Here is a 27,416-nt window from a genome sequence, read left to right on the forward strand (position 1 = left end):
AGAAAATATTGCCTTGAAATTGTTGCATGGGCCTAAAACTAATTTAAAGGTTAGATCAGGAAATTTCAAACTAGTTTTAGGAAGACATATGTTAAAAAGACAAAGGGTATGAGAAATATAGCATGTGGTCATATTTTTCGTATAGATCCATGTCTAAGGCCGCTAAAAAAGAGATTGGACCTGCTTCGTAGGAGTTGGCGTCTGAAGGACCTAACAAAAAGGAATTGTAGGCTTTGGATAGGGATTTCTGTCAGCTATAACTAAGAGAATATAGATACACAAAAAAAATGTAGAGTTCTTCCCCCAGGAACTGTGGGAGGGGGATAATATTATCACTAAAACCATTTTTATTTGAACTTGAAAATATGTTGAACAAAATTACTATCTCAAAATTTGGATTAGGTGACTTTGGGGGAGGTGGCATTTAGAGAAGGGGGCTAGATGCCCTCCAATCTCTTGTCACTTTAAAAGGGCACTAAAATTTTTATTCTCGTTTGAATGAACTATAAACATCTCTCTTTGATGTTCTGGTCACTCGCTTGGTCACTCACTCCATGCAAAAAGAAAAATGATTTTCCTTATTTTTCAAAGTGAGGGACTGTTATTTGCCCATTTAAGGTTATCAGTGATTCTCGTCTCAATGGCACAATTTTCATTTTTTATCTAATATCGTTTTCGAGGGGCTTCGGCTTTTTTTTTAACCCAAGGTTTTTTCAGTAAAGCATCGGTGACATAATAGGCTTTATACTTTTACAATGAGGGAAGGAGGCAGTAGCATAACTCATGTTTGTTGTGATTTTCTTCCGTTATATGCTTTATTTCGATGTTCAATTTAAGTTTTACTCGTTTTAAGATTCGTTGAATAGTACCTGTTGAATTATTGTTTTCTATGACTGCTTTACTTAATCTCTGTCTTTTGGGGAGTTTCCTTTATTCTTTAATATTAATCTCTAATCGCTTTGATTTTGAGTTATAATACGTTTTTATTTCTGTCAATCTCAAGTTTAATATGGCCTTTACCTGTCTTGGAAAACTTCTTTTTTGAAGTTTTTCCAAAAAAGTGTTTTCCAAGATTTTAGGCTCCTCCTTCAACTTCCCCCAATACTACTGGATCCGGTCTGGATTTAAAATAAGAGCTCTGAGACACGATATCCTTCCAAATATAAAATTTCATTAAAATATGATTACCTGTTTGTAAGTTAAAAATACCTTATTTTTCCGATTTAACCGTTCCCCACTTAAAAATGCCCCGTGTTGCCGATTTAACTTCCCCCCCCCCCGATGATCGAATCGGGGAAACAACAATTTATAATTTAGTCAGTTCTGGTTCCTGATACGACTGCCAAATTTCATCGTCCTAGCTTACCTGGAAGTGCCTAAAATAACAGAACCGGGACAGACAGACAGACCGACCGACCGAATTTGCGATCACTATATGTCACTAGGTAGATACCAAGTACCATAAAAACCGATTTGTAAGCCAATCTTCAGCCTGCTGGTTTATTTCTATTTGTGTGTCTACTGTTTACAAAAACAACCCAGCATACCCAGCCAGTGCCAAAGCTGTACCTACTGACTTAATGATAGTAGTGGCCATGACCTTAAAAAAAGTCTAACCTAGGCCTATTAGTCAGAGCGCCAGATTCTGTATCTCGCTTATTTCGATTAGTACCCATACCGGAAGGTACAAAAATGTTAAGGGTGAATCCCATGGTAGTCGACCATGCTGAAAACGAATATCGTAGGGCACATGTTCGCCGTTGGGGTGTTTCTGAGATATAGGCCAAAAACACCAAATTTGGCCTATAACGGGGTTCGATGATTCTATTTTTTTTTTTTTTTTACAGATAAGATTGGTCAAATTCAGCGTACTCTTACATCAATAGAAAGAAGAGACTTGGGGCTACACGAATATGATTTTTGTTTGTAAAAAATAGTACACTTTTTACTGCAGTTTAAAAAAAATCAGATTTTTGTCAACAAATTTCTAACAGAAAAGCTAAAAATTCGAAATTATTTCAAGATGAAGTATTTTTTATATTAAAAAAGAAAGCCCGTTTAATTTCAAACACAATGAGCTAAGAAAAAAAGCTTAAAGCATTATATCTGGGGGGTCTGCAACTTTTTTAGCGAGTGTACCCGATAATAGGAATTTTGTTTCGTAGCCTGCTACCTAGCGGAAAGTTGATTGATAAGCTAAGCAGAAGATGAAAAAGAAAAGGGAGTCAGGTAGGCCAAGATAAAAAAAAAACAACAGTTACTTCAGGCTGATTCAACATGTTATTCTGACGCAAATACTGATTTGCTGATGGAATATAATGAAGAATATGACACAAATTGAAAGATCAAAAAAACATTTTCTTAGGAAATAGAATTTTTAAAAGCACTTTTCGTGTTGTAAAGTTGGCTGGCAAAATGAGTGCAAAACTTTTTTTGAAGAAGTAAGAGACTTAATGAAAGTAATTTACAAAATTAAATATTACAAGAAACTAGGTGATACTAACTCCTTTGGATTTATAAGGACTGATCAAAAGGCATGTTACATTGATCAATCAGATTCTAGTATTGGAACTTCCAGTTCTAGTGAAAATGCTTGTCAAATGGAACATCTGTGATTTGAAATTGATTTGTCAATATTTAATCTAATATCTTGCTTTTCCTTCGTGAAGCACCAAACGACCATACAACAGTCGAAAAATCTCTGCGAACGTTCATGGCGATAAGTAAAGCTGTCGGATGTGACGATACGGTGGTCACGCAAGATCTCTTCATTTATCAGCTAGCACAGGGAGTGAAAAGTAAATACCCGGATGACTTCAAAAACGTAATCTTACGGATGGGAGGCTTCCACCTCCTGCTCAACTATCTCAAGGCAGTTGGTAAGATAATGGACAGCTCTTGAGTCAAAGATATTATAGTGCAGGCAAAGATGTTGCTACCTGGTACATGCGAAAAGGTATTTCAAGGGAAAGGCTACTACCAAGCTATTAATGCCTACTGCATACTTTACGAGGTCTTCCAAGCCCTCTACTGGGAGTCCTTTGAAGAGTATTACTCCGAAGCAAAAGAAGACTAATCCCGTCTGGACCAGCCGGGTAGTGGCATTGAATTATTCATGACTTCATTGGCAAGCGGTGCTAACGCGCGAATTGCGCTTTAGAAGTCAAACGGTACCTTAATCAGTTTGGCTCCGATAATTAATGCCTTCGAAACCCTTCGAAATGCGTCACCCACGTTTTCTTTCTGGCGGCAGTTCTTGGAAATACTTGAAATAGCGATGCAATTCAATATCATGCTGAACGAGACTGTGACTGGGAGTCTCATTTGACAGTAACTGCTCGGATGTTGCCATACTTGATGGTGGCTGACCATCCTCAGTATGCAAGATGTCTCATACAGTGCCTATATGACATGCGAGGCTTACCACAAACCTTTCCTGATGTGCACAGGAGGCTCATGAAAGGATACTTCGCAGCGAAGAGAGCGCACATCAGGTTCACGGCCACCTGTTCCGATCAGATACTGGAATGTACAGTGAACAAGGATGCAAAGACGACGGCCGGAATAATAGGAAAACAAATGGATGAGAGACAGACTGAAGCTTGGATTCTTACCTTACCAATTTCCGCTGCCATCAGCAATGGTTTCCTACAAGTAGTCAACGTATCCACAGAGACATTGAAATATCACGAAGACAATCAGTCGACGACGACGCAATTACAACTTTCAAGAGATAGAGTTCGAGACATTTTCACTACATGTGGCAATCCGTTCAGCAGAGTGGACTTCGACCTAGTGAATATTGTGACGTCAGAAGTTGTGGACGATGAAAAGATTGTTTGTAAAATAACTTGCGTAGCCACAAAAGGAAAAGAGGTGGTTGAGGACTTTCTGTGCAACAGGAAAGACGATGTGAAAAGGGTTGCACTCCGAACTTTCCCTTCAGAGAGAAAAACTCAGAAAGTGAAGGGTGTCCCTAGAACCGATCTCCTCAGCTCTGAAGTAACAGCCTTGAAGAGAATCATTCCTGCTCATTTGAGCTACGGCGAAGAAAAGGAGAAAGCCGTTGCAAAGACCCTCACAAAAAAGATTCTTCCTTTTCCTCCATCCATTTTTGAACATCTTCCGCAATAATCAACCAAAACATCCTCTGGCTGAAAAATGAGGGCGGGGAACAAAGCCGTGCTGTTGAACTGGCTAAGAAAAAAAGGAAGACTTTCAGCTTGGCCGGCGACTTTGAAATCCAAAGAAACAACATCAGCTACAGTACACATCATTGACCTAATGTCCAAGATAAGGTCATATCGGCCTGCCAGGTTATAAACAGTCAAATCCTTCGTGGGAAGATTGCTTCTATCATTGCTGAATGATCTTCCAGTGGGTATTCCTGAAGTCCACATTGTCGCACATCGGTACAACGGGCTGTTTGGGAAGCTCACGAACGCCGGAGAGTCGATCTCCATGAAATCAGCATGCAAACTCCGACGAGAGAAAGGGAAAAACCTCCAGATTTCCGTTCTTAGCACAATTGAAGAATGGGATGCCGTACTTGCAAGCTCAGTGTCTAAAACCTGGCTCCTCGAAATTTTGCATGAAACCTGGGAGCAGATGAGTGATCAGCTTCAGAATGCACTCAACCTTTTTCCCTCCGATGGGTTCAAGGAGAGATTCAAAGTGTCTCTGGTCAAGCGCGGCTGCTGTCCAACTTTACCAGAACACTGTTACTACGAGGAATGCTTGTCCTCCAGCCACGAAGAGGCTGACCAACACCCTATGACACATGCCAAGTACGCTAGCCGTTACGCTTGTAGTATTGTGGCATCGTTGTGCATGCCAACGACACAGACGTGGCAGTAGCGTGTGTACATTTTTTTGAAGAGCTTCAAGCTGAAGGACTGAGCGAACTTTTCTTGAAGTTCCCGACTTACATTATCCCAGTACACGAACCGGCAGATGGAGTCCACTTGTCCAAAGAGGAGCAGATTATGTTACTGTTTGTGCACTGTCTGCCAGGTTGTGACACAACGAACTTTTTCTTCGGCGTCGGGAAAGCTTCTTTCTTAAACACCGCGATGTCTCCGATTTTTGCCTCAAAAATGGTGTCTGTGACGGAGCGGATCAAGGATGCAGAAGGGAAGCTTTCAGTTAACGCGTTTAGAGATGTTTACGACCTATCAAAATTCCTGGTCATTGAAATCTATGGTAAAGAGGCCGGATTCAATTCACTGGCCAGTGTAAGGGCTTAAATTCGGTGCCAGAAACAATACGTGAAAAGACTGCCACCCTTCTGACGACACCATCGAGCCATGCATACGAAGAGCCATATTCACTACATGGATAATCTTGTCGTCAGTGCGGGCTCGGCCGAGCATTCCATATCCACTCTTCCTTGGATGGAAGATGGCTGAAGAGGGGTAGATGTGGTCGTCTCAAGCTGTAAAGAAGCATCAAGCCTGGAATCTTACTGGAGATGCAAAAGTGGAAGACGCAGGAAAGACTGTAGCTGCTCAAAAATGAAAGGATGCTACATCTTAGGCTCCTGCCGCGGAACGAGGAGGGTATGCAGGGAGTCTAACCTTGCCCCATTTGAATCCTCGGAAGAAGAAAATGAGGAATATTTGTGAAAGTTTTATTTGATACCTTTTACTTTTAATTACAACAGGTCCCTAATCAGTTACTATTACCCAATTTTACGGGCAGGCCGAGTAAGACAACTCCAATGCGCCGACTGAATCCATCTGTGAAGCAAAATTCTCTTATATAGTAAATAGCTCAGCCGTTTTACTGGCAAATTAGGTCCCAAAAAGGTAATTGCGGACGCCTTAGTACACAAGAAAACATATTCGTCCATTAAAAAAAAAAAAAAAAAACACTTTTTTTGTCAACATTTTTTTTAAACCTATTTTTATTTTTAAGTAAAAGTTAAACATTTTAAACAATTAAGAAGTTTGAAGTATTCCTACCCTTTGAAGAAAAAAAATATTATGTCCCTTTTCACGATATGGCTAGTGATCATTTCAGTGACACTACAAAAAAAATCGGAGACCTTTTAAAAATAAAAATAGTTTATATGTTTTTAGCTCAGATTGTACGGAATTGAATGCACTTTATTTTCGAATATAAAAAAAAATTTGTTACCTTGAAGAAATTTCGAGTTTTTAGCCTTTCTTTGAGATATTTGTCGAATTTTACAGCACTTATTTTGAAACTGCAGTGAATAGAAAAAAATAATGTTTTTTTTTTAATTTAAAAATCATATTTTTGTAGATCTAAATCTCTTCTTTCGATTGATATAACATTACGCCGGATTCCTCAACCCATTAACAAGCGAAAAACGTGAATCGATACACTTAGTTATAGTCTAAATTAGGCGTTTTTGGCCTATATCTCAGAAACTCCCCAAAGGCGAACATGCGCCCTACGATATTTGCTTTCAGCATGGTCGACTACCCTAGGATCCATCCTCAGCATTTTTGTACCTTCCGGCATGGGTGGGTGCACGATACAGAATCTGGCGCTCTGACTATATTATTTTCCAGCTCATCCTGTTCATTTGCTCTCTTTCTAGAAAGAACTATGAGTACCAGCAAATGAAACCGATTACTTACATAGTGATATCCAACAGCGAGTGGTTGCTAGTGGCATCCGTATTCAACATGATACAGTCTATGGATGATACAATTGATACAATTTATGGATGTACTACTAGCTCAACTGCGATACTTGGGACTTTATTTCCAATGCAATATCCAGGTCAGCCTCTGTTACCTCAAATGATTTTTATGGCCTCAAGGTAAGCTTTAAAAACTTCTTTTTATTGAGCTGAGGAGGGAAAAACATGAATTTATTGAATGTTAGTCCTAAGGAAACCTCTAAGACGTTTTAAATCTAAGCTTGACATATTTTCATCAATTATAGACATATTATCAATATTTGTTTTGTCTACTGTAGGTTTTTAAATAGCGACATAAAAGGTTTTTTCTAGAGGTGCTTATTTAGAACCGATTATATTCTTTGACTGTATGCAAAATATCTTTTTTCCCATCGCCTTTGTGTTTGTGTTTGAGGATTGAGAAGCATATCATACAGCATCAGAGGTGAAAAGTCAAAGCCTCATCGGGAGTAGCAAGTGACAGAAACCCTCAAATACATCTTTATGTTTCAAGCCCGCTCTTTACATTCAAAAGAAAATTGATTTCCACTGTTTCGAGTGCCATATCTAGGGTGGCCATGAACTTGAGGACAGTTCTACTCAAACAAACAACTCCGGTTAAGTTCCATTATTAACTATAAGTAAATTAAAGCTTGTTGTAACTTGTTATATATTTGTCTACCCACCAAATAAAGTGTTGACTGGAGTGTGCCTTGGCAAAAATTTTAATTATAAATATACCAAATTTATAGTGTGTATTTTGAATTACTGAATCAGCAGCATTGTGTTGGTTATAGTAAAGACTCATAAGGCTTTAATAGATTATTGGTGTCTTGTTTACCAGATTTACTTTATATGGAAGGGGTGATAGCAAAAAATTCGAAGGGGCGCAGAGTGAATTGGATATCAAAAGTTCCATTGTCTTTTTTTGAGTCAAAACTGCATCAGGGCCTCTTTCCATGCCCTTCCCCTAAATGTTTCTGATCAAAATTGAGATACTCTCGCCATTTGTTTCAAAAATTCTAAATGTTAAATAGCCATTCCTCTGTAATTTACACTATCCCCTAGTCCCAGGAGCAAGGTCTGTAAGCTATGAATATTGTCCATTATTGATGTTTGCACTTTTTCAAGCACAAAAATTCTTGTTGTTTGTAAAAACGGAACATATCAACAACATCTAAGAAACATCTGAGGGTGTTAGGTTGAAACTTTCAGGGTATGTTGAGGGGCTGCTTAGGAGGAATTTGAAGAGAACTAGCTGTCTCCTTTATGCCCTTTTTAGGTGCTCTCTCTGCTCCAAACTAATCAAAGTTGAGAAATTTGTCATTTATTTTAAAGTAGTGGCGCAATAGCATTGCCCATTGTAATATAGCGTGAAGGAGGTACAATGTCTTATTATTTAATTTTCTACTAAGCCACTTTGTGTAGAATGGACTGTCATACAAACTTTGAAAGGAATTCAGCCAATTGAAAATTCACAGTTCTATGGCTCTTTAAGATTCAAAAGGGATTCGAAGGTAGTCCTAAACGCATCCAATCCAAATTTATAAATAAGTATTTGTTTCAACAGAGTTGAATGATACAGGAACTATGTCTGCAAAGATACCCTTTCGCACGATGTAATAAATGAGTCATCAGTAAACATTCCAAAAGTTCAAAATCTTCTTTGGAATTAAGTTCCCGTTCAGCAGTTCCTTCTACTAGCACAAGCTTGGCAGGGGACATTCCACTGTCTGATGGATTTGCGCATTATAGGCATTCAGATGAATTCTCTAGAGTAGATTCCCACTCGGAAAACAGATATAAAGAGCAGCTTTAAACATAACGTACAATTTTTAACTTAATACCCTTAATCTTTCCTTACATATTGCTAATAAGTTCTTCTTGAAACCAGCAGACACACACATTGTGTTTAATTGTGTTCGGCATCTGTCTCTGAAGCTGTGAGGGGCTTTGTCATCCCCATAAGCATAGCTGTCGGAGCTCTGGACTATTGTGAACGAGATGTCTACCTCAAGATTTTGATCGAACGCTATCGGAGGGAGGACAACTAAAAGGGCATGTTAAGGGGCTTTTGGCCCTCGAACCACTTTTCAACATGCCTGAAAGTATCAAGTTAAAACCCTCAGCCATTTTTAAAACACTTCAGATCCCCCTTTTTGATAAACCGGATACACATAGTGCCTCTTGATTTAGCGCAATATATTCCTGAACATTGATGTCAAAAACGAAACAAATTAGCAAGGACAAAAACAATTATCAATAGGGAAGAATAACTTCACTGCTATGTTTTCATCTGGGTAAATGTGTAACACAATCATAAAGACAAAATACGGAAAAAAATTGTGGGGCTATAGGGTGTATGGCACCCCAGAAAGTATTGCTATTAAATGTTTTCACTTGTTTGAACAAAATTACAATTTAAAAATGAAAATTTTGAAATTGTAACTGTCATAACTTGTACATAAAAAGGGCAAGGAGAGGGAAGGGCTGGCTGCTCTCCAATCCCTTCTCAATATAACTTGAAAAGTTCAACTTAATACCCACAGTCGCTCTTTGGATATTGCTTTTGAAGCAAAATAGAATGTTGTTTAATGTTTTATTTCCTTTGCCTCAGCAATAAAACAACCAGTTAACGAGTGCAAGGCCTACAACCAATAAAAACGATCAAAAAAATACTCTTTCGCACAACAGTTCATTACTCTTTCGTTATTTTTCTTATACGTGAAGGAAGATTTGTTTAGTGAGGAAGAATTAGCGACAGTACTAGAAGGATTAAAAAATAATAAGGCCCCAGGTGCTGATAGTATGATTAATGAGTTCCTTAAATATGGTGGCTCTGAGGTTAGGAATAAGCTACTGAAGATTATGAACATGATTTTTGAAAAAGGGGAAGTACCCAATGATTTTAGGAAAACCTTAATTAAACCACTGTATAAGAAAGGTGACAAGAGTGAATGTCGGAATTATCGAGGCATTAGTCTGGTCTCTGTAGGTAGCAAATTACTGAGTAATATGATACTTTTTAGACTGAGACATGCTGTAGACAAAGTTTTAAGGGAAGAACAATGCGGTTTTAGAAAAGGTAGAGGATGTGTCGACCATGTTTTCACTCTTAGGTTAATAATTGAGAAGTCCCTTCGTTGTCAAACACCTTTGGTCCTTAGTTTTATCGATTATGAGCAAGCTTTCGATTCTGTTGATAGAACAGCGTTAACAAAGGTCTTATCGTTATATGGTATACCAGAAAAATACATTAAAGTGATTTGCGCTATGTACGAGAATAATACTGCTGCGGTTAAGGTAGGAAATGAGGTTAGCAACTGGTTTTGTATTAAATCAGGAGTTAAGCAGGGTTGTGTTCTATCCCCCTTTATATGGATCATTTTGATGGACTTCGTCTTAAGGAGCACAGGAAAGGCAATTGGAGACCATGGAATCAAATGGGGAGGAAGAACGCTCCTGGACTTAGATTATGCTGATGATTTAAGCATATTAGATGAAAGTGTGAGCAAAATGAATGAATTTTTAGAGGTTTTACGAGTTCAGGGTGCTAAAATAGGCTTGAAAATTAATGTTAAGAAGACTAAGTCACTAAGGTTAGGAATAAGTGAAGATGAACAGGTGACCTTAGGTAACGAAAAGATTGATCAGGTTGGGAGCTTCAGTTACCTTGGTAGTATTATTAGTAAAGATGGTGGGAGCAGTGAAGATGTTAAAAGTAGAATAACTAAAGCTCAGGGTGTTTTTTCACAGTTAAAAAAAGTTTGGAAGAATAGAAAGATAAGCCTACAAACCAAGATTAGAATATTGGAAGCTACAGTGATGACAGTGGTCAAATATGGCTCTGAAGCATGGACACTCCGAAAAGCAGATGAAAATTTACTAGATGTTTTCCAGAGAAATTGCCTACGGATTGTTCTGGGTACCCGACTGACTGACCGTATTTCAAACAGTAGGTTGTACGAAAAGTGTGGTTCAATCCCGCTTTCTGGGGCTATAATGAAAGAAAGGTTGAGATGGCTAGGCCACGTTCTACGGATGAAGGATGACAGATTACCGAAGGTTGTCCTTTTTGGCCAACCGTCTGGGGCTACACGGAAAGCAGGTCGTCCTTGTCTGGGTTGGGAGGATGTCATAAATAAGGATTTAAAGGAAATGGGAACTTCCTGGGAGGGTGTAAAGAGGGAGGCTTTAAATAGATTAGGTTGGAGGAGGAGCGTGCGTAGCTGTGTTGGCTTCAGGCGGCTTGGTGCTGCAGTGAGTTATTAGTAGTAGTAGTAGTAAAAGCGAGATTTGACAAAACTCGAACGTTAATTTATCTAAATTCAAAACATAAGTATAAAACCAACGAATTTTCCGACGAATATTATAAAAATGACGCAATAAACTTCCTGTTGCATCCTCATTATCAATCAACAAGCAGAATTTTTTTTATGGCACTTCGTATTAACCAAGTGACATATACCGATCGCAAATTCCGACGGTCTGTCTGTCCTGGTTTTGCTACTTTAGGCACTTCCAGGTAAGCTAGGACGGTGAAATTTGGCAGCCTTATCATGGACCAAACCAAATTAAATTAGAAACATTCGTTTTCCCGATTTGATCATCTGGGGGGGAGTGGGGGGTCGGTTAATTCGGAAAAAATAAAGTTTTTTAACTTACGAACGGGTGATAGGATCTTAATGAAATTTGATGTTTGGAAGGATATCTTGTCTCAGAGCTCTTATTTTAAATTCTGACCAGATCCGGTGACATTAGGGGGAGTTTGAGGAGGGGAGCCTAAAATCTTGGAAAACGCTTAGAGTGCAGGGATCGGGATGAAACTTGGTGGAAAAAATAAGCAGAAGTCATAGATACGTAATTGACATAACCGAAACGGATCCGCTCTGTTTGGGGGAGCTGGGGGGAGGGTTAATAAAAAAAAATGAGGTATTTTTAACTTACGAAGGAGTGATCAGATCTTAATGAAATTTCATATTTAGAAGGACCTCGTAACTCAGATCTCTTGCTTTAAATCTCGCCCGGATCCAGACTCATTAAGGGGGAGTTGGGGGGAACTGGAAATCCTGGAAAAAACTTAAAGCAGAGAGATCATTTGGCAAGATGAAACCTGGTGGGAAGAATAAAAACCAATCCTAGATACGTAACTGACATAACCGGAACGGATCCGCTCTTGATCTGGTGACATATGGAGGAGTTTGGGGGGAATCTAAAATCTTGGGAAACGCTTAGAGAGGAGGGATCAGGATGAAACTTACTGGAAAAATAAGCAGAAGTCCTAGATACGTGATTGACATAACCGGAACGGATCCACTCTATTTGAGTGTGGAAAATGCTTAGAGTGGAGAGATCGGGATGAAACTTGATGGGAAGAATAAGTACAAATTTTAGATACGTAATTACCATAATTGGAACGGATCCGTTCACTTTGGAGGAGCTGAGGGGTGTTGATTTGGAAAAATTAAAAAAATTGAGAAATTTTTAACTTAAGAACGGGTGACCGGATCTTAATGAAATTTGATATTTAGAAGGAGCTCATTTCTAAGAGCTCTTATTTGGAATCCCCACCAGATCTGCTGACATTGGGGGGAGTTGGAGGGGGAACCAGAAATCTTGGAAAACGCTTAGAGTAGAGAAATTGTGATGACACTAGGTGGGTAGAATAAGAAAATGTCGTAGATACGTGATTGACGTAACCGTACTAGATACACTCTCTTTGGGGGAGTTTGGGGGTGGGTTTCAGTGCTTTGGCTAGTTTGAAGCTTCCGGATGTGCTAGGGCGATGGAAATTGGTAGGTGTCACCGGGAGCTGCACAAATTGACTTGATGGGGCTGAATGGAGAGGAAAAAGTAGAAAAAATGAGGTATTTATAACTTACGAGTGGGTGATCGGATCTTAATGAATTTTGATATTTAGAAGGACCTCGTGACTCAGAGCTCTTATTTTAAATCCCAACCAGCATTAAGCCTCTGATTTTCCTTTTAAATCAATCTTTTGATTCGCAGAATTTTGTTAGAGCTTATACCATATGAGCTCTTGGCTCTTCCATCGTCCGGCCTCGTCACATGTGCTATATGAGCTCTTAGCTCTTGTTTAATTTGAAGGGGATATCAATTTTGCGTTTGTACAAGGATTTTTTTTTCTAATGCGCAAGCATTTCCAGATATACTTTGAAACCAAATAGTACTTGGAAACACGGCAATTTCTTTTAAATTTTGTTTTTTAGATAATTATTTTCCTATATTAAAACACCTCTTTCTTATCATTATTATTATCTCAGATTAAAGGGGAGTCAATCTTCATTCCATTTCAGGTTTTTTTATCTATTGGAATATTTCCTAGAAGACCCACTTTCTTTTGGTAGGTAGTTCCTTGGGGAACCCATCATTTATGTCATTCTCAGCATTATTTTTATATTTCTTATCTTTTTTATTGCTTTACATTTTATTATGAGACATACGAATATATTCGCTGAGGTCTTATCCTTTGGCGGGTGCTTCTAGGGGAGGGCTCTAGGAGGTCCCAAGTATTGCCAGGTCTTTCGAGGGAGCACTCTGAAAAGAAGTATACTATACGTTTAGACTATATAAATGGGGGGGAGGCTTTGGGGAGATCCCAGCATTATATAATCAAAAAAGAGTAATCACCAATAAAAAAAACATACACCATAAAAAAAGAGGGAGAAAGGAAGACTGTTTTCCTACTTTAATAATTAGTATAAATGAGAACTTGAATGAAGTATTAACCCTACTCATCCATCCAATTACGTAGGTCAAAGAGCATGGCCATACACAGTCAACCGTAAAGAATAATCCATGGACAGGCAGTCGTGTCGTAATCATTTTATCTGAAAGGGCATAGTTAATAAACCTTTCAGCTATACTGAACGAAATGTATATCTAAAAATTTGATCGAACTATTTTAAAGAAAAGGGGCGCGGCAGAGGGGCTAGTTTTCTTTCAATATTTATGCTCAATCTAAAAAAAAACACACTAGATCTTTTATTTTCCGTTTGAATGAACCCTCTCCTAATTTTCCAGAACTAGATTGTTCAATACTCCCCTGAAAGAATAAAAAATACGCATCCGTGATTTTTCTTCTTTCAAAAAATACGAAATTCTACATTTTTTCTAATAGGAGCTTGAAACCTCTACACCAGGGCTTTCTGGCAAGCTGAATATAATGCCGTGGTTTCCATTAAAATTCTTTGACTTTAGTGGTTGTTCTCTCCTTTTTCGAAAATAAGGGACATTTTCTCTGGCTCCTTGCATTTGACGGGTAATCAACTTGATGAATCTTTTATATTTGATACCAACATAATAAGCCAATCGTTTATTTTTGTATATCTACTGATATAGAAATTCAGTGTTTAATAGTTTCGGTTACTATTGGGCCGTGTTTCTCCTAACTTACAATTTTGTTATCACAAACTGATTTATAATAAAACTGGCACGAAAAATATCGTCTAATTATTTTGATAAATTATTTTATCAAAAATTATTTTGATTCTGAAACACGTAGAACTCAAATGAATGTGCATTGTCAGTTGAGTAAACACCCGCTGTTATTTATTCTTAAAATGCTAATAATAGTTGATTTATGAAAGTTATAAAAGTGAAAACATGCAATTTTTTTCAGTAAAGTTAAAATTATGCTCTTGCCTTGGGAAGGCTTAGGGGTTTGGAGCCCTATTCATGTTAATTTCTGCTCGTTTTGAGATTGAATTCGTTATTTATTGGAATTTCTGTTTCTTTTGGACTTTATTTATTTATCAATGCAGATTTGTGGTAATTTTACACTTGGTAGATTACTTGCTTTTATTTTTGCTCGTTTTTGGTTAAGTGGAAGTTTTTAGTTTTCTGCGAAAAAGCTATTTTGTGGTAAAATCATTTTTGTTCATTTTTATAGTCTGGCCTGCAATTCGTATGTTAGCTACAATTTTTCAACAGTTTTCAGTAAGATATACTTCTTAAGAATCTACACAAAAATAGTAGCGTTTAATTCAGTTTTATACCTCCTCCAGTTAGCCTGAAAAATGAAACTTGATACGATTCGCAAAAACAATTATCTATGATGTTTGATATCTTGGATACACTCGCACTCTTTTGATTTAGTTAAATTTTAAGTGCAGAAGTAGTCATAGAACTTGCCCAGAAACTTGAACATTCTACCCTCGATCGTTTTTGGGATACTGCTGAGATGCCTTATTGGCACTGAGCATACACACAGAGCCTTTTTGGTTCAATCTTGAGGCAACATTTAGTCTTTAAACATAAAAGGCAAATAAAACACCTATGGAGGGTTGACCAACGCAAAAGCCCTAGAGATACAGTAACAAGACCGTTCAGCTATGTTAGGCAAAATGGCATTATTAAATTTTGATTTGAAGAGTTTGAAAAATTATGACCAAAAGAGGAGGATTGATCAACCATTCAATCAATCATTTTATTAATACTAAAAACACTTTTGCAAACATAAAAAAGTTATTCGGCCCAAGAAGCTTTGCTTGTTATTGCCCTTCAATCAGTATTGACTCTTAAAAAGGATATTAGAACTTAAAATATCCAATCTTTTAAAATTTCAATGATATTACTAGCCATGATAGAGCAGCACCGTCTCTGATATTACTTATATACCCTTTTAATAGTTGAATGTGTGGTTTTTCATTTAATTAAAACTCACCCTAAACGTTGTATAAAAATTTATTTTAACCGTTGAAGAAGTATCAAAGACATATTGTTTTCTTACCCCGAATCTTACACAACTTACCCTGAAAGGTCTAACTTAACAACGTAAGCTGTTATTGTGATACTGCTTTCTTTACCTACTGACAATCTGCATGATGATATTTCGTTTTAATTTAGTCCAGCATCCGCTTAAATATTCTTTTTAATTTTATTATTATTAAAATTATTAATTTTAATTAATACCCTTTGCTTATGTAACAATATTTGTAGTAGGAGTAGTCGCTTTAGTCGGAAGCGTTATGCACAGAGCACCTTTTCTTCAAAATCCCCTTCAGCACAAGATGAAATTTTCAACCGATCCTGAAGCTGAACCTCAACCGATCATAGCTGATATGTTCTGTTGAAAACCTACGTGGGCTTAGTGTGTTGTGATTTATTTTTATATAGTTACAACATTGCCCATAATCTTCTCCTTAATACCCTTAGGTTTATCAGTAGTAGTAGTAGCAGTAATAATAATAGTAGCAATAGCAGTAGTCGTAGGAATTAAGCAGTAGTTTTATGATACAATTATTGTCTTTCGGTTAATCCAACATCCCCCACAACAAGCGTTGTAAGTTTTAGTTTCACACAAGAACCTGTTCCTAAGATTTTGCTGATATGTCCTTTCGACAACCTGCAAACGAATGGCAAGTTTTCGTACCTACAGCAGAAGTTTTCAGAGATATTCTCTTGAAAATATCACTAAAGTTTTTTAATAAGTCGGATGACATAAATAAAATCAGGTTCGTACGTTTAATTCAGATAACAAAGCTATTTCTAAATATACGCCATTCAAGTTTTCATCTGTTTCTGTCATCTTGAAATAGAGCTTTTTAAAAATTAGAGGGTGCGTGACAGCTTATCAAACAGTTCGTGCTAACGAGCTGTAAGGAGCGACCCGGCTCAGTAGTAACCAAGACTCTAAAAAACGGAATTTTGATACCAATATATACATCAAAAGAATTAAATTTTTTAATGTTAATTTTAAATATAGAAGTTTCATCAAGTTTGGATTTAAACATCAAAAGTAACGAGCCTGAGAAAACTTGCCTTATTTTAGAAAATAGGGGGAAACACCCCTTAAAACTGAGAGAATCTTAACGAAAATCACACCATCAGATTCAGTGTATTAGAGAACACTACAATATAAGTTTCAAGCTCCTATCTACAAAAATGTGGAATTTTGAATTTTTTGCCACAAGACAGATCACAGATGCGTGATAATAGTTTTTTTTGTTTTTTATTTTGTTTCTTTTCCAGGGGTGATCATATCGACCCAGTGGTCCTAAAATGTCGCGAGAGGGCTCAGTCAGACGGATATTAGAAGTTCTATTGCCCTTTTTAAGTGACCAAAAAATTGGAGGACAGATAGCCATTTTATTCAGAATAGTCCAAAAACCTAATTGCTATATCTTTGGGGACAACTTACTCCTCCACAGCCCCGTGGGATGGGCTGTAAGTTACAAACTTTGACCGGTGTTTGTATATAGTAGTGGTTATTGGGAAGTGTAAAGACGTTTTCAGCGGGATATTTTGGTTGGGGCAGGGGTTGAGGGTAGAGGGTTCTGTAGGGGGAACTTTCCATGAAAGGGCTGCAGGATTTTCTATTATTTGAAAAGGATAAAAAAATAAATATGAAAAAAATTCAACTGAAAGTAAGGAGCAGCGTTAAAACTTGAAACAAACAGAAATTATTACACATATGAGGAGTTTACCTCCTCCTAATACCTCGTTCTCTACGCTATATTTTTAGTAATTTAAACTATTTATTCTACGGCCTTCGTGATTCAGGGGTAATTATTAAGGAATTGGGACAAAATATAAGCTTTAGTGTAATGAGTGAGGCATTGACAAGGGGGCAAACCCCCTCATATACGTAGTAAAAACATACGAATATAGAAGTTCGTTACGTAAGTTCGTTCGTAATTTACGTTTATTTTTACTAATAAAAATGTTCGTAAAAAATTAAAAATTCTGGTTGCCTTTTTAATAACCAAAAAATTTGGAGGGCAACTAGGCCCCCTCCCACACTTATTTTGTCCCAAAGTCAATTGATTAAAATTTTGAGATAGCCATTTTATTCAGAATAGTCCAAAAACCTTATAACTATGTCTTTGAGGACGACTTACTTCCCCACATCCCCGTGGGAGGGGCTGCAAGTTACAAACTTTGACCAGTGCTTACATATAGTAGTGGTTATTGGGAAGTGTGCAGAAGTTTTCAACGGGATTTTTGGTTTGTGGGGAGGCGTTGAGGGAAGGGGTTTATGTAGGGGGAATTTTCTATGGAGGGGTGCAGGGATATCTAGCATTAAAAAATATAAAAAAATTTCAGCTGAAAGTAAGGAGCAGCATTAAAACTAAAGACGAACAGAAACTATTATGCATATGCGGGGTTCACCTTCTCCTAATACCCCGTTCTTTACGCTAAATTATTTTTAGTAACTTCAACTATTTATTCTACGGCCTTTGTGATTCAGGGGTCATTCTTAAGAAATCGGGACATGATTTAACCTTCGGTGTAATGAGCGAGGTATGGACGAAGAGGCGAACCCTCGCATATACGTAGTAAAAATATACGAATATAGAAGTTCGTTACGGAAGTTAAATCGTAAGTTAGGTATATTTTTACTAATAAAACGCTCTTAAGAAATTTAAAGCTCTAGTTGCCTTTTTAAGTAGCCAGGAATTTGGAGGGTAACTAGGCCTCCTCACCCGATCCTTTTTTTTTCTCAAAATCGTCTGATCAAAACTATGAGAAAACCATTTAGCCAAAGAAATAAAATAATATACAAATTGTGTTTCGATTATTCATGTCTGAAGAGCCAAAATCAAACCATGTATTAATTCAAAAACATTCAAATATTAAATAATAAAAAAAAAGTTTTTTTTAACTGAAAGTAAGGAGCAACATTAAAACTTAAAACAAGCACAAATTACTCCGCATATTGAAGGGGCTCCTCCCTCCTCACCGCCCCGCTCTTTGCGCTAATTTCCTTTACTTTTAAAAAATTGTAGCTGAGAAAAAGAGCCAAACTATAGCATAAAGAGCGGGGCATTGAGGAGGGAACAGCCCCTTTCATATACGGAGTAATTTCTGCTCGCTTTAAGTTTTAATGTCGCTTCTTACTTTAAGTTAAAAAGACTTGCTTTTTGATTAAATTTTTATTTAATAACCAATAGAATTCTTAGAAAAAATACTTGGTACATATTTTTGGCCATGTTTTGGAGTATGATCATAGACTCTCTGACTAAAACATATCAATTCCTGAGAAAGACTAAATAAAAAAAAAACTAATTTTTTTTAGCTGAAAGTAAGGAGCGACATTAAAACTTAAAACGAACAGAAATTACTCCGTATATGAAATGGGTTGTCCCCTCTGCAATCCCTCGCTCTTTACGCAAAAGCTTTAATTGTTTTAAAAAGTATAATTGTGGCAAGAGTCAAACTTTAGCGTAAAGAGCGAGGGATTGCGGAGGGGACAACCCATTATATATACGGGGTAATTTCTGTTCGTTTTAAGTTTTAATGTCGCTCCTTACTTTCAGCTAAAAAAATTAGTTTTTTTTTATTTAATTTCTGAACGTTTTTGAATTAATGCATGTTTGGTTTTTGGCTCTCCGCACATAATTATTAAAATGAAATTTGTATATTAATTTTTTTTGGCTAAATGGCTTTCTCTTAGTTTTTGATCAGATGATTTTGAGAAATAAGGGTGGAGAAGGAGGCCTAGTTGCCCCTCCAATTTTTCGGTTACTTAAAAAGGCAACTAGAACTTTTAATTTTTAACGAACCTTTTTATTAGTAAAAAATATACGTAACTTAAGAATTAACTTACGTAACAAACTTTCATAACCTTATATTTTTATTATGTATACGAGGGGGTTTGTACCCTCGTTAATTACCTCGCTCTCTTACACTAAATCGTAAGTTTTTGTCCCAATTCTCTAAGAATGACCCCTGAATCAGAAAGGCCGTAGAATAAATAGTTGAAATTACTAAAATACTTTAGCATAAAGGAGCAAGGTATTTATCTCCTCCTAAATACCTCGCTCTTTATGCTAGAGTATTTTTAGAACCCCTCATATGCGTAATAATCTCTGTTCGTTTTAAGTTTCAATGCTACCTCTTCCTTTCCTTTGAAAAAACGTTTTCATGTTTATTTTTCATTGTTTTCTTATAGTAATGCCAGATAATCCTGCGCCCTTTTCATTGAATTTTTCTTCCCCCATGACAGATTCCTCCAAGGAAAGATCCTCCAGCATAGCCCCCTCTCCTCAGCACCACCCCCAAACAAAATAAAATCCCCCTGAAAACGTCTGTACACTTCCCAATAACCATTACTATATGTAAACACTGGTCAAAGTTTGTAACTTGCAGCCCCTCCCCCAGGGATTGTGGGGGAGTAAGTCATTCCCAAAGACATAGTTATTATAGTTTTCGACTATGCTGAACAAAATGGCTATCTCAAAATTTTGATCCGTTGACTTTGGGATAAAAATGAGCGTGGGAGGGGGCCTAGATGCCCTCCAATTTTTTTGGTCAGTAAAAAGGGCACTAGAACTTTTCATTTCCGTTAGAATTAGCCCTCTTGCAACATTCTAGGACCAGTTGGTCGATACGATGACCCCTGGGAAAAAAAAAAAAACAAAAAAAAAAACAAACAAATAAACACGCACCCGTGATTTGTCTTCTGGCAAAAAATACAAAATTCCACATTTTTGTAGATAGGAGCTAATCCATCATAATAATCCATTATGTCCAACATAATCCATTCTGTCTAATTGATTTGAAATTACTGCACGCCTATTAAACAAAGAGCATAATTACTTGACGACCCTTGGGGTAATTATGCTATTTGCTATTAATCATTGTAAACTTAGAAAGTAGGTTAGATACATAATAAAATTATTGAGTTCTGTCAAATGCCCAATTTCAAGATGATTACGCGACAAGAAGTGATTGGGGGGGGGGGCAATATGGAGTCCATGCCCACCCGAAGATTTGGTCCAAATGGCGCCTCTGGTAGATTCCTCTCAAGTTTGACAGATTGTTTTAGTATATCAAATAAATGTTCCACAGAGGTTTAAGTTCATATAATATGGCTTAATGGTACCACCAAGCTTATCCATAAACTTTTAGCATCACTTTCATCATAGACAGTACAATAGCGCTGCCGAAGTAAACACTGATGTGGGCTCAATATATAATTCATTTGTTTTATTTTTTTTATTTTATTAGGCTAAGGCACTTCGTATAGAAGGAGTTGTCGAAGAAACTTCGAAAAGGGCTCATTTGATTGTAAATTGAAAGGGCTGGTGGTATTTTTAATAGTTGAAAGTGATTGAATGGTAACCAACCTCTTCGCAAGCCCATCATTTCCCCAAACACATCCTATCAAAATTTTGAGAGAGCCATTCAGAGTAATTGAAAGGTTTGGAAATTACTTCTATTAAGATAAAAGTTCCCCTACAGTCCTTTTAATGGAAAAGGTGGCCGTATAAGCTTTGGAAGGGGCTCATTGGATTGTAAATCAGAAGTTTTAGTGCCCTTTATAAGAGTAAAAGTGATCATCAGGCAGCCCCCCCCGCATCGTTTTCTCTCCAAATGCATCTGATAAAAATTTGAGAGAACATGTTCAAAAATAGTTCAAAGATCATATAACAAGGCCTTTGGGGTTGTCATAGGTCACAGAGTCTGGGGATAAGTGCTATAAGTTATAACCCAAGGGTATATAAGGTTCTTACGAAAGGGGCGGTCGTGTGAACTTTAGAAGAGGAAATTTACAGTTCTAGTTCTATTTAAAGAATCAAAGCTGATAGAGAGCAATTAATCCCCCTTCCTGATATACTCTTTTCAAACAGTTCGTGGTAACGAACTGTAGTAAGGAGCGACCCGGCTCAATAGTAACCAAAACACCAAAAAATAGAATTTTGATACCAATAGCTACATAAAAAAAATTGCATTTTAATGCTGATTTCAAATATATAACTTTCATCAAGATTAGTCTGACCTATCAAAAGTTACGAGCCTGAGAAAATTTGCCTCATTTTAGAAAATAGGGGAATACATCCCCTAAAAGTCATACAATCTTAACCAAAATCACACCATCAGATTCAGCGTATCAGGGAACCTTGTAGTAGAAGTTTCAAGCTCCTATCTACAAAAATGTGGAATTTCGTGTTTTTTGCCAGAAGACAAATCACGGATGCGTGTTTTTTTTTGCTGTTTTTGTTTTTTTTTCCAGGGGTGATCGTATCGACCCAGTCGTCCTAGAATGTCATGAGAGGGCTCGTTGTAACGGAAATTATAAGTTCTAGTGCCCTTTTAAAGTGATCAAAAAAATTAGAGGGCACCTAGGCCCCCTCCCACGCTCATTTTTTCCCAAAAGTCACCGGATCAAAATTCTGAGATAGCCATTTTATTCAACATAGTCAAAAAACCTAATAACTATGTCTTTGGGGACGACTTACTACCCCGCAGTCTCCCTGGGAGGGGTTGCAAGTTACAAACTTTGACCTGTGTTTACATATAGTAATGGTTACTGGGAAGTGTACGGCCGTTTTCAGAGGGATTTTTTTTGGTTTGAGAGGGGGGGTTACGCGGGAGGATCTTTCCATGGAAAAACTTCTCATGGGGGAAGAGACTTTCAATGAAGGGGGCGCAGGATTTTTTTGCATTATTTAAAAAAAAAACAAGGAAAAATAAATATGAGAATTTTTTCTACTGAAAGTGAGGAGCAGCATTAAAACTTAAAACGAGGAGAAATTATTGCGCATATGAAGGGTTTACATCCTCGTAATACCTCGCTCTTTACGCGAAAGTATTTTTAGTAATTTCAACTATTTATTCTACGGCCTTTGTGATTCAAGGGTCATTCTCAAGGAATTGGGACAGAATTTAAGCTTTAGTGTAAAGAGCGAGGTATCGACAAGGGGTGAAATCCCTCATATACGCAATAAAAATATACGAATATAGAAGTTCGTTACGTAACTTAATTCGTAAATTGCGTATATTTTTTACTAATGAAAATGTTCGTAAAACAATTAAAAGTTCTAGTTGCCTTTTTAAGTAATCAAAAAATTAGAGGGCAGCTAGGCTTCCTCCCTCTCTCTTTTCTTCTCAAAATCTTCCGATTAAAACTATGAGAAAGCCATTTAGCCAAAAAGAAAATTATTATGCAAATTTCGTTTTAATTATATATGTGCGGAGAGCCAAGATCAAAACATACATGAATTAAAAAACGTCCAGAAATTAAATAAAAAAAAAACAAGTTTCTTAAATGAAAGTAAGGAGCGACACTAAAACTTAAAATGAGCAGAAATTACTCCGTATATGAAAGGGGCTTTTCTTCCTCAACGCCCCGCTCTTTACGTTAAAGTTTTTTCCTTTTTAAAAAGTAGAGCTAAGAGAAAGAGTCAAACTTTAGGGTACAGAGGGAGGCGTTGAGGAAGAATTAATTTCTAATCGTTTTAAGTTTTAATGTCGCTCCTTACTTTCATTTAAAAAAAATTGTTTTTTTATTTAATCCCGAAAACGATTCAATTGAAGTTGTTAGATAGTCATTTTGTTACCAATAGTATACCCAGGGGAGGGGCTGTGCAATATACAACCAGAGTACACCCTACCTACCAGAGAAAAGACTCACGGCACATGTCTACATGCCCGGTGTAAATGAATGAACAGAAAAAAAGAATTACCAACGAGTGCCAGCAACTTGAGAGGTAAAAAAAAGACCCCAGGTTGTCTTGTTGAGCAGCCGGCTGGACGGCTTTCTCCCTTTTCTTCTCTTCTTAGGTTCTTCTCCCCTTTCCTCTTCTTTATTTTCAAAGTGGTTGTTGGATGTAATTCCAAAGTCCATTAGTGACAGGCGGGACAGCTCTTTCTCTGGTTTTCACCACAAGTACGTAAGTAAGGTTAGATTAAAACTGAATTTTTAAGTAAATGATTATTATATTCACAAAGCATATAACAATTAATCGTGCAGCATGTTCACCTATATGTTCAATCATTTTTATACGTCACTAATTTAAATTGATCCTTCTAAAATCTTGGGAAACGCTTAGAGTGGAGGGATCAGGATGAAACTTACTGGAAAAATAAGCAGAAGTCCTAGATACGTGATTGACATAACCGGAACGGATCCACTCTATTTGAGTGCGGAAAATGCTTAGAGTGGAGAGATCGGGATGAAACTTGATGGGAAGAATAAGTACAAATTTTAGATACGTAATTACCATAATTGGAACGGATCCGTTCACTTTGGAGGAGCTGAGGGGTGTTGATTTGGAAAAATTAAAAAAATTGAGAAATTTTTAACTTAAGAACGGGTGACCGGATCTTAATGAAATTTGATATTTAGAAGGAGCTCATTTCTAAGAGCTCTTATTTGGAATCCCCACCAGATCTGCTGACATTGGGGGGAGTTGGAGGGGGAACCAGAAATCTTGGAAAACGCTTAGAGTAGAGAAATTGTGATGACACTAGGTGGGTAGAATAAGAAAATGTCGTAGATACGTGATTGACGTAACCGTACTAGATACACTCTCTTTGGGGGAGTTTGGGGGTGGGTTTCAGTGCTTTGGCTAGTTTGAAGCTTCCGGATGTGCTAGGGCAATGGAAATTGGTAGGTGTCACCGGGAGCTGCACAAATTGACTTGATGGGGCTGAATGGAGAGGAAAAAGTAGAAAAAATGAGGAATTTATAACTTACGAGTGGGTGATCGGATCTTAATGAATTTTGATATTTAGAAGGACCTCGTGACTCAGAGCTCTTATTTTAAATCCCAACCAGCATTAAGCCTCTGATTTTCCTTTTAAATCAATCTTTTGATTCGCAGAATTTTGTTAGAGCTCATACCATACGGCTTTCTCCCTTTTCTTCTCTTCTTGGGTTCTTCTCCCCTTTCCTCTTCTTTATTTTCAAAGTGGTTGTTGGATGTAATTCCAAAGTCCATTAGTGACAGGCGGGACAGCTCTTTCTCTGGTTTTCACCACAAGTACGTAAGTAAGGTTAGATTAAAACTGAATTTTTAAGTAAATGATTATTATATTCACAGAGCATATAACAAATAATCGTGCAGCATGTTCACCTATATGTTCAATCAATTTTTATACGTCACTAATTTAAATTGATCCTTGTTTACCACAAAACTAGGTCTGCAGGCCTTGAACTGTTGAGAACAGGCAGCTCAAGTACATGCACTTTCCAAAAGTCAAACAAATTCTGTATTATGAACTGAAATGAGTTTGAAGATGTATTTTATATTATTAATTTGAAATGGTGTAGTCGGAAGCCAAAAGGAGCCTATTTATGATTCCAGGTATTTTTCTTAAGAAAACCACCAGGTACTTTATGGAGGTTAACATATATTAGCCCTGTTCACAAAGGTGGTCGCAGATATGAGACAGTTAACTACCGACCAATCAGTATCACTTCTGCTGTAGGAAAAATACTTGAAAGCATAGTCAACTCCACAGTCATTCAACATCTGACTTGAGGTAGACTATTTTCTTTGTGCCAGCATGGTTTCTCTTCTGCTACATCAGTTGAGATCATACTTATTGTTGCATATATCAATGACAATTGACATTGTCAATGACAGAGTCATTGACAATGACTCTGTCAATGCCTAGATCCATCCTCAAGTAATTGAAAGCTGCATGAGACAAGACAAACAGGTTTTAGCATACCTGACGCTAAATATCGCACACTAGTAAAAACTAGATTTTTACTTCCGTCAATCTATTTGAAATTATGAGCGAGGTGTATGGTTGAAATATTGAAGCTAATTACATAGATCTATTAGTTAAGAAAATTTTGACACACCTAAGGGTGAAAAAATTGGTTTTCAAGGTAGCGTGATGGAGATTTTAAAATGATATAATTGTTTGAGGGAACTGGCTCGCCCACTTCTGGGTAACTTACGCTACAGTTTTAGCTTATTAAGGATTATTTGAGTTTTGGGGCCCCATCAAGGTTTCAAAATGTAATTTAACCCAGAAGACCTGTGAAATAAAATTTAAAAAGTGTCACGTAACGTACTAAATTTACTTTCATTAAAGCTGAATTATGCTGTAAACTAGCCTACGAAGTTACTACTATATCTGGTCTCATTTAGGAAAGATTAGTTTTGTCATGGCAGAACCCATTAGTCCAGCATATATTTGAAAAGAATGTTAATTAGGGAGTCAATTTGCATTGGACTACAATTGTTAATGTTATTAGTTTCCTTTTCTCCGGTTTTAGTTCTGAAAATGTAATTCTTGTTATTTGAGTAAAATTTTAAGCCATATCAACACTATGTTTTTCTAAATCTAGGAAATGTATTCAGCAAATTATTATCCAATTTTGTAAATTATGATCATGTTCTTACGGGAGATTTTTATCTTCCTGAAGTTCAATTTTTACGCTAGGGATTCTGTTTTTGTCTACCCTCGCTGATAATCGCTCTTTACGCTATAGCTTTTAATTGTTTTAAAAAGTAGAATTCTGGCAAAGAGTCAAACTTTAGCGTAAAGAGCGAGGGATTGCGGAGGGGACAACCCATTTCATATACGGAGTAATTTCTGTTCGTTTTAAGTTTAATGTCGCTCCTTACTTTCAGTTAAAAAAACTAGTTTTTTTTTAATTTCTGGACGTTTTTGAATTAATGCATGTTTGATTTGGCTCTCCGCACATAAATTATTAAAATGAAATTTGTATATTAATTCTTTTTTTTTTGGCAAAGCGGATTTCTCTTAGTTTTGATCAGACAATTTTGAAAAATAACGGGTGGGGAAGGAGGCCTAGTTTCCCACCAATTTTTCGGTTACTTAAAAAGGCAACTCGAACTTTCAATTTTTAACGAACGTTTCTATTAGTCAAAAATATACGTAAGTTAAGGATTAACTTGCGTAACAAACTTTTATATTCTTATATTTTTATTATGTATACTAGGGGGTTTGTACCCTCATTAATACCTCGCTCTTTACAATAAATCGTAAGTTTTGTCCCAATTCTTTAAGAATGACCCCTGAATGAGAAAGGCCGTAGAATAAATATTTGAAATTACTAAAACTACTTTAGCATAAAGAGCGAGTTATTTATCTCCCCCTAAATACCTTGCTCTTTATGCTAAAGTATTTTTAGAACCCCTCATATGCGTAATCACCTCTGTTCGTTTTAAGTTTCAATGCTACTCCTTACTTTCAATTGAAAAAATGTTTTCATGTTTATTTTTTTATTTTATTTTTTATAGTAATACTAGAAAATCCTGCACCCTTTACATTGAATTTTGCTTCCCCTATGACATATTCCTCCAAGAAAAGATCCTCCCACAGCCCCCTCCCGTCAACCCCACCTCCCAAACCAAAAAAATCACCCTGAAAACGTTTGTACACTTCCCAATAACAATTACTGTATGTAAACACTGGTCAAAGTTTGTAACTTGCAGCCCCTCCTCCAGGGATTGTGGGGGAGTAAGTCATTCCCAAAGACATAGTTATTAGTTTTTTCGACTATGCGGAACAAAATGGGTATCTCAAAATTTTGATCCGTTGACTTTGGAAAAAAAATGAGCGTGGGAGGGGGCCTAGGTGCCCTCCAATTTTTTTGGTCACTTGAAAAGAGAACTAGAACTTTTCATTTCCGTTAGAATGAGCCCTCTTGCGACATTCTATGACCGTTTGGTCGATACGATGACCTCTGGAGAAAAGGAAAAAAAACAAACAAAAAGACGAACAAATAAACACGCACCCGTGATTTGTCTTCTGGCAAAAAATATGAAATTCCACATTTTTGTAGATAGGAGCTTGACATTTACGCTTTAGGGTTCTCTGATACGCTGAATGCGATGGTGTGATTTTCGTTAAGATTTTATGACTTTTAGGGGGGCTTCCCCCCTATTTTCCAAAATAAGGCAAATTTTCTCAGGCTCGTAACTTTTGATAACAAAGACTAAATTTCGTGAAACTTATATATTTAGAATCAGCATAAAAATCTGATTCTTTTGATGTGTCTTTTAGCTTCAAAATTCCTTTTTTTTAGAGT

The 27,416-nt window shown here is 37.0% G+C and overlaps 2 protein-coding genes across 9 annotated transcripts in view; both read left to right on the forward strand.

Moving 5' to 3' along the window:
• LOC136040389 (BTB/POZ domain-containing protein 6-like) overlaps nucleotides 1-27,416 on the forward strand; it is a 396,184-nt gene that overhangs the window by 179,569 nt on the left and 189,199 nt on the right. The window lies entirely within an intron of this gene.
• The window catches only part of LOC136040387 (E3 ubiquitin-protein ligase RNF34-like), a 127,000-nt gene that overhangs the window by 241 nt on the left and 99,343 nt on the right, over nucleotides 1-27,416 (forward strand). For 4 of the 5 annotated variants that reach the window (XR_010620700.1, XR_010620701.1, XR_010620699.1 and 1 more), the window contains exon 2: nucleotides 6,569-6,793. The gene's annotated coding sequence lies outside the window, so the exon portion shown is untranslated. Of the gene's footprint in view, nucleotides 1-6,568; nucleotides 6,794-27,416 lie in introns of those variants that run through there. The other variant, XM_065724654.1, reaches the window with a different exon arrangement.

Source organism: Artemia franciscana, chromosome 20 (assembly GCF_032884065.1).
Source record: "Artemia franciscana chromosome 20, ASM3288406v1, whole genome shotgun sequence".
Taxonomy (NCBI): Eukaryota; Metazoa; Arthropoda; class Branchiopoda; order Anostraca; family Artemiidae; genus Artemia; species Artemia franciscana.